This window comes from Balaenoptera ricei, chromosome 14 (genome assembly GCF_028023285.1).
Source record: "Balaenoptera ricei isolate mBalRic1 chromosome 14, mBalRic1.hap2, whole genome shotgun sequence".
NCBI lineage: Eukaryota > Metazoa > Chordata > Mammalia > Artiodactyla > Balaenopteridae > Balaenoptera > Balaenoptera ricei.
Window position 1 is genome coordinate 8,858,622 of NC_082652.1, and position 6,158 is coordinate 8,864,779.

A 6,158-nucleotide genomic window follows, 5' to 3' on the forward strand; every position below is an offset into this window, starting at 1 on the left:
AAAGTCATCAAAAAAAAAAAAAAAAAAGGATAGTCTGAGAAACTTTCACAGCCAAGAGGAACCTAAGGAGACATGATGATGTCTAAATGTAGTGTGCTACCCTGGATGGAACCCTGGAACCAAAAAAGGATATAAGGTAAAAACTAAAGGAAACTTGAATAAACTATGGACTTTTGTTAATAATAATGTAACAGTCTTAATTGTAATAAACATGCCATACTAATGTAAGATGTTAGCAGGGAAAACTGTGTGCAGGGTATATGGGTATTCTCTGTACTATCTACTCAATTTTTCTATAAATCTAAAACTGTTCTAAAAATAATGTCTATCAATTAAAAATGAAGCTATAGGAGTATTAATATGAATCAATATTTAAAATGTTAAGTAAGGGTATCATGGAAAAATATAGACAACATGACTATTTACATTAAATTCAAGAACAGCAAATAAATGTGTTTAGGATAAAAACATGGTAAAACTGAAAATAAAATGGAAAAACAATATTACAGGTGAGAAAAATGAGCTATCTGTTCAAGGTTCACTTGAACTTCCAGGGTCAGAAAGTAAAGGAAGTATATAAAAACAAGATTCAGAATAGTGGTTACCTCTGGCAGGGGTAGTGGAGAAAGGTGGGCAGAAGGAGGGAGGGAATGGGATGTTACCAGTTTTGAGCACAAGGGGTCTTCTGGGATTGTGAAAATGTTCTATTTCTTGTCCTGGATAAAGTGTACATGTGTGTTTCTACATATTTTCATATACTTCTATATGTATGCTATATTTTACAAATTTTACATTTTTATTTAAAAAGAAAGGAAAAACTTATCTGTCCCCTAGGCAGGCTCTGGCCCTAGTGCCCTGGCACAATTATTCCTCATGGGAGGCGGTTCTCCTAGACTTGGTTAGGGGTCTTCACATGGCCTTGTCCTCTGAGGTGGCTCCCTCTGGCCTCCCCTAAGCTGACAGAAGCTGTCTTTCTGGTCAACACGGCTGGTTAGAGTAGCTCCAGATGGGGACTGTGCATAGGGGTCATCTCTGTCCCTTCCCATCAAACACCATCAAGCTCAGCAAAGCAGCAGCATGGGACTGGGGAGCAGTAGGGGCCTGGGGGGCTTTGGAGATCAGCTTCTTTCAGCCCATCAAGGACGGGGCTTCAGTCTTGGCACCACCCAGGCTGGAGGGCAGAGGCCTCTCTCAGAAAAGATCCCTGCTTGCTACCATTCCCTCTCAATTCCTGAACAAAATCCCCACTGCCCCAGGGGCCTGACAAGGGAGATGGGCTGGTGGGTAGAGTGGACTGAAGTCATAAGTGGAAAATGATCCAAAAATTAAAAATAATTTCTCTGGGCCACAGACCCATGTAGGACTAAACCTGGCACTGAGAGGGGCTCAGGGCAAATCTGTTCATCCAGCACCAAAGGGGGCCAGAGGGCAAGGCTCATGTCCACAAGGATGCTGACCCCAAAAGGACCAAGGTTTAGCCTTGGGAGGCCACTCCCCTCCCACACGACCCACCCAAAGGCTCCAATGCTGACAGCCCTGCCACAAAGCCCCACACACTGGACGACCCAGAGAGGGGTCCCGACTCCCTGAGTTCTCTTCCAAAAGAAGATGGAGGCACAGAGAGGTTAAGGGCCATGTAGCCAGTGACAGGCCATTGACCTGAGCCTTCTACCTGGTGGTAGGGACAGGCCCTTCCTTTGAGAGGCTCAGCCCTCCTAGTGGGGAGGGTTGAATTCCTCCAAGGAGGCACTGAAAGAAGGATGGAGGCTCAGAGAGGACACAAGTAGCCCGCAATCACCACTGCCACACACACACACACAAACACACGCACGCACACACACACGATAAGCCTCATCAAGCACGGTCTCCCTCAGCCCTAAAATAGAGATGTGACCTCAGTCCAGGAAACACTCTCCAACCCAAGGCCAGCAAGGGCTGTCCCATGGGGGAAGGGGTCCCCAAATCCCAAAGGCCTGAGAAAGCAAAGGTAGAGGCCTCAGCAGACCTCACCAGTCCACCATAAGCTCCCACTCCAGCAAGAGGAAGTGAGATGGGAGTTCCAGAGACTGGGAATCTCCTGGTTCACCCCTAACCTGAAGCCAATGGATGGACTCCCTAGGTAGACTGGGGCAGCTGGGGCACACTGACCAGAGACAGGGAGGCCACAGGGCTGGCCTGAGCTTACAGATTCACTTCACAGAAACAGGACCAGCTAGTCAGCCCCCTTGAAAATTCCAAAAAAGATCACTATATCCTTTCACTCTGAAATCCCCCTCCTGGGAATTTACCCAAAGAAGGAAAAAGCTGTGAGCACAACGGAGGTCACCACAGGGTTGTTTATATAGAGACAGACACTGGAAGATTGAAGTGGTCAGCAAGAGCTGCATAGTGATGGTGTTGCCCTTGCCAAATGGTTTGGCAGCCCTTAAATCCAGCAAGACTGAGGATTAAGATGGACAGCAAGGGGTGCTTAGAGCCCATTTTTTCCTTAACAGACTAGAAAATTGTGCAGAGATCGCAGTTAAGAACACACAAAAACTCTAAGATGAGAAATCTTGGACAGATGAAGACTGTTTGCTCATCTATGAAATGCGGCTAATTTCAGTGATGCCTCAGGAGTGTGAGGCTAAAATGTGATAACACAGGCACAGGGGCTTACCTTATAGCTCAGGCCGGACGAGTGCTCAAGAAATAGCAAATCAAAATGATACGAGCTTTTATCACACCGAAGACCGGTAAAAAACAAAAACGCTTGATGACACCAGTGTTTACTGAGGGTTCAGGAAACAAGCACTCCTATCTATTGTTGGAGAGCAATCTGACAGCATCCATCAAAGCCTTTAAATGTACATACTCTGAGATCAGAAATTTTACTACAAGGAACTTGAACTCTGTCTTTGGAATACTATGCCAAAACATGTTCATGGTAGTGCAGACTGTAATAATTATATACAAAGCTGGAAACAGGGGTCTACCAACAGCAGAAGGGTTACAACAGAAATGGTTCCATCCACAGAATGGGATTCTGTGGAACTGTTAAGGCAAGGAAGAGCACAGTGATACCGCTGGCAGGAACTTCCGTGTGTACAGCATGACCAATTTAGTGTAACTTTCATATACATTATCATTAGGTAAAAGCTCAAGACTATTTTTCTAAATGTAGTCCAGAAAATTTATTTTGTGGAGACACTGGGATTCAGTAGGTTGGGAAGTAGATATATTTCTAATTTTATACCTTTCTCTCTTAATTTTAACCATGTGTACGTTTATATAACGTCTATATATTACAAACACATGGGTTGACAGGGTTATCTGAATGGCAGAATTACAGGCCATTTCTTTTTTTTGGATATATGTATTTTTTTTTAACCATCTTAACCATTTTTAACCATCTTAACCATTTTTAAGTAGTTTGTTATACAACCATCACCACCATCCGTCTCCAGAGTTTTTTCAACATTCCAAACTTGTACTCATTAAGCTCCCCATTCCCCCTCCCTCCAGGCCCTGGTAACCACCATTCTACTTTGTCTCTATGAATCTGACTCCTCTAGGGGTCTCATATAAGCAGAATCATTCTACTGTCCTTTAGTGACCGGCTTATTTCACTTAGCATAATGTCCTTAAGGTTTATCCATATTGTTAACATGTGGCAGGATTTACTTTCTTTTTAAGGTTGAATAATATTCCTTTGTATGGCTATACTATATTTTGTTTGTCCATTCATCCAACAATGGACATTTGGGTTATTTCCATTGTGAACAGTGTTGCTATGAACACAGGTGTGCAAGCATCTGAGACCCTGCTTCAATTCTTTTGGGTATATACCCAGAAGTGGAATTGCTGGTTCATATGGTAAATGTTTAAATTTTTGAAGAACTGCCAGACTGTTTTCCACAGCAGCTATATTATTTTATCTTCCCGCCAGCAATGTATGAGGGTACTTGGTTATTTTTAAACTGTTTTCTTCTAATGGCTGCTAAGGAGACTTACGTGATCTTCTGGATTTTCTTGGTGTTGCTGGTACCATGTAGTTTGTGAAATAAGTAACATGTTCTGTGATGGCAACAACTGACATCTTGCACACACCCTGGCCCCAAATGGTGGAGGCCCAGGTGTAGCCAGGGCAGGTCAGAGCGTCTAGACAATAAAAGCCTGCCCTCTGTGGCCCGTGAGTGGTACCCCTTCCACTGCCCCAGGGCAGGGAAGCTCCTGGGGGAAGTGGAAAACCTTAGTAAGGCACTTACCTCAACAGGCCCTCCCAGTGCCAGGAATTCCTGGCAGGCCTGGTTATGGCTGCTGTCCCTGGACGCTGAAGTGAGGTTCTTGTTGAGTCAGGCCTCACTGCCTGTTGTCAGCAGAGAGAATGCAGCAGGCAGTGCCCATGGCTTCGGGGTCAGCAAGCAGGCCTGGGCATGGGCTCAAGAGGCCTGGTCATGAGAGTTGCCCCACCCACAGGCAACTACAGAGTGAGGCCCCCAGGGGCCCTCTAAGGTCAGGCCTGCAGCTTCTGGGGCCCTCAAACACTTCTCCCAGGTTTCTCAATATTTGGACCAGGGAACACCTGCATCAGAATAGTAAATTGGGATGGGATTAAAGATGCAGACTCTTGGGCCCAGGGCCCAGACTTGGATTAAAGTTTGGTGTCCAGCCTAGAAATCTGTATCACTGAGAAGCATAATCAAGTTTCAGAATTACAGATTCAGGCAAAAGCTGGCCTCATTCTCTGGGAAAGAATTCAGAGGCAGGAGTATGGCCTCCAAACTAAGGCTGGCAAGGAGCACTCCTGACATGAGCTCTGTAGGGGTCACATCTGCCAGGTCCCTGGCACACAGCATGGGTTCAGAAACGAACAGTGAAGGGCCAAGGTGGAGGGCATGGAACGCCCTTCCTTAGGACCCTGCCTCCCTGCTCAGCAGAGGGACCTCCAGGAGAGAAGAGCAAGGCTTCAGAGTGATACCACCAGTCCCCAGTTCCCCAGGAAAGAATTGGCATTCTAGCATCTCCATTACCCTCGTGATGGCAATGATGTTCCCAATGGGGACCATGATGAACTCCTCACAGGATTATTCAGTCCTCAGCCCAGAGGATGAGGGAGCCCAGAGCATGGAGGCTAACCACCTGGCCCCTGACCCACAGCACTAACAGGTGAGCTCAGACTTTTAGAACCCAACCCAGTCTGATTCCAAACCTGTGCTTCAAACAATCTGGAAGGAGCCAGGAGGAATGACAAGCATCAGTTAAAACATCCCCACATTGGCCGTGCGAAAATGCAGACAGCAGAAGGTACCTGTGGTGACTGCAGGCATGTGGAAGGGCATCCCTTATAAGGTTGCTTGGTCTCCTGCAAGTGGATCAGTGGGACAGCGACAGGGCTGGTCAGCCTGATTGTGCCCCTGCTTCCTGGGGCTCCTCACCCTCATGAGGTTTTCTGTTTATGAGAGCAATTGACTGGCAGGGAAGAGCTTCAGCACCCTCCAACTCAAACTCCTCTGATTCTTTGAAGTAAACTGAGAGTGTTTTCAATCCTATGTCAGGTGCTCTAAAAATATAGTTTCAGTTGCCACTTCAACCCAGTTGTCACCCCAGCACTGCCGAGATGGAAATACTGGAGCTGCAGGTGTGACGGGCCTGAGGAATCCAGTGCAGGGTGTTGCTGGGAGGGAGGGGCCTGGGATGGACAGGCCAGACTGATCCAGGGGCTCCCAGCAGAGATGAAAGGGGAAAAACGTGAGGCTGCTGATGGAAGGTGGGGCACAGGTGCGGGTTCCAAGGCACAGACTGATCCTGAGAGAATCTCAGGGCTCATGGTGATGAGCCTGACGTGCAGAAACAAGATCAGGAGGGTGGGGCTGGGCTTCCTCCCCAGAGGAGAGATTTCACTTTTTCTCCCAAAGCACTAACTGATCGTGGATGCTCAGAGGCGAGCTGAGGAAGGACATGAGCCTGCATCCTGTGGCGAGCTTGCATCCTGCAGCGAGCACCAAAGAGCAGTGTCTTCTCTGGGCCACACATTCACCTGGCTTGACTCCAACTGCCTGCTGGGCTCTTTAAAAACCGCTCCATCAAATGATGCTGCCCAAGCTTTGGTTCTCATACTGAAAGATACTTTAACAGTAACTTTTTGCCCACTTTAAACTGCAGTTACCAGATGTTCT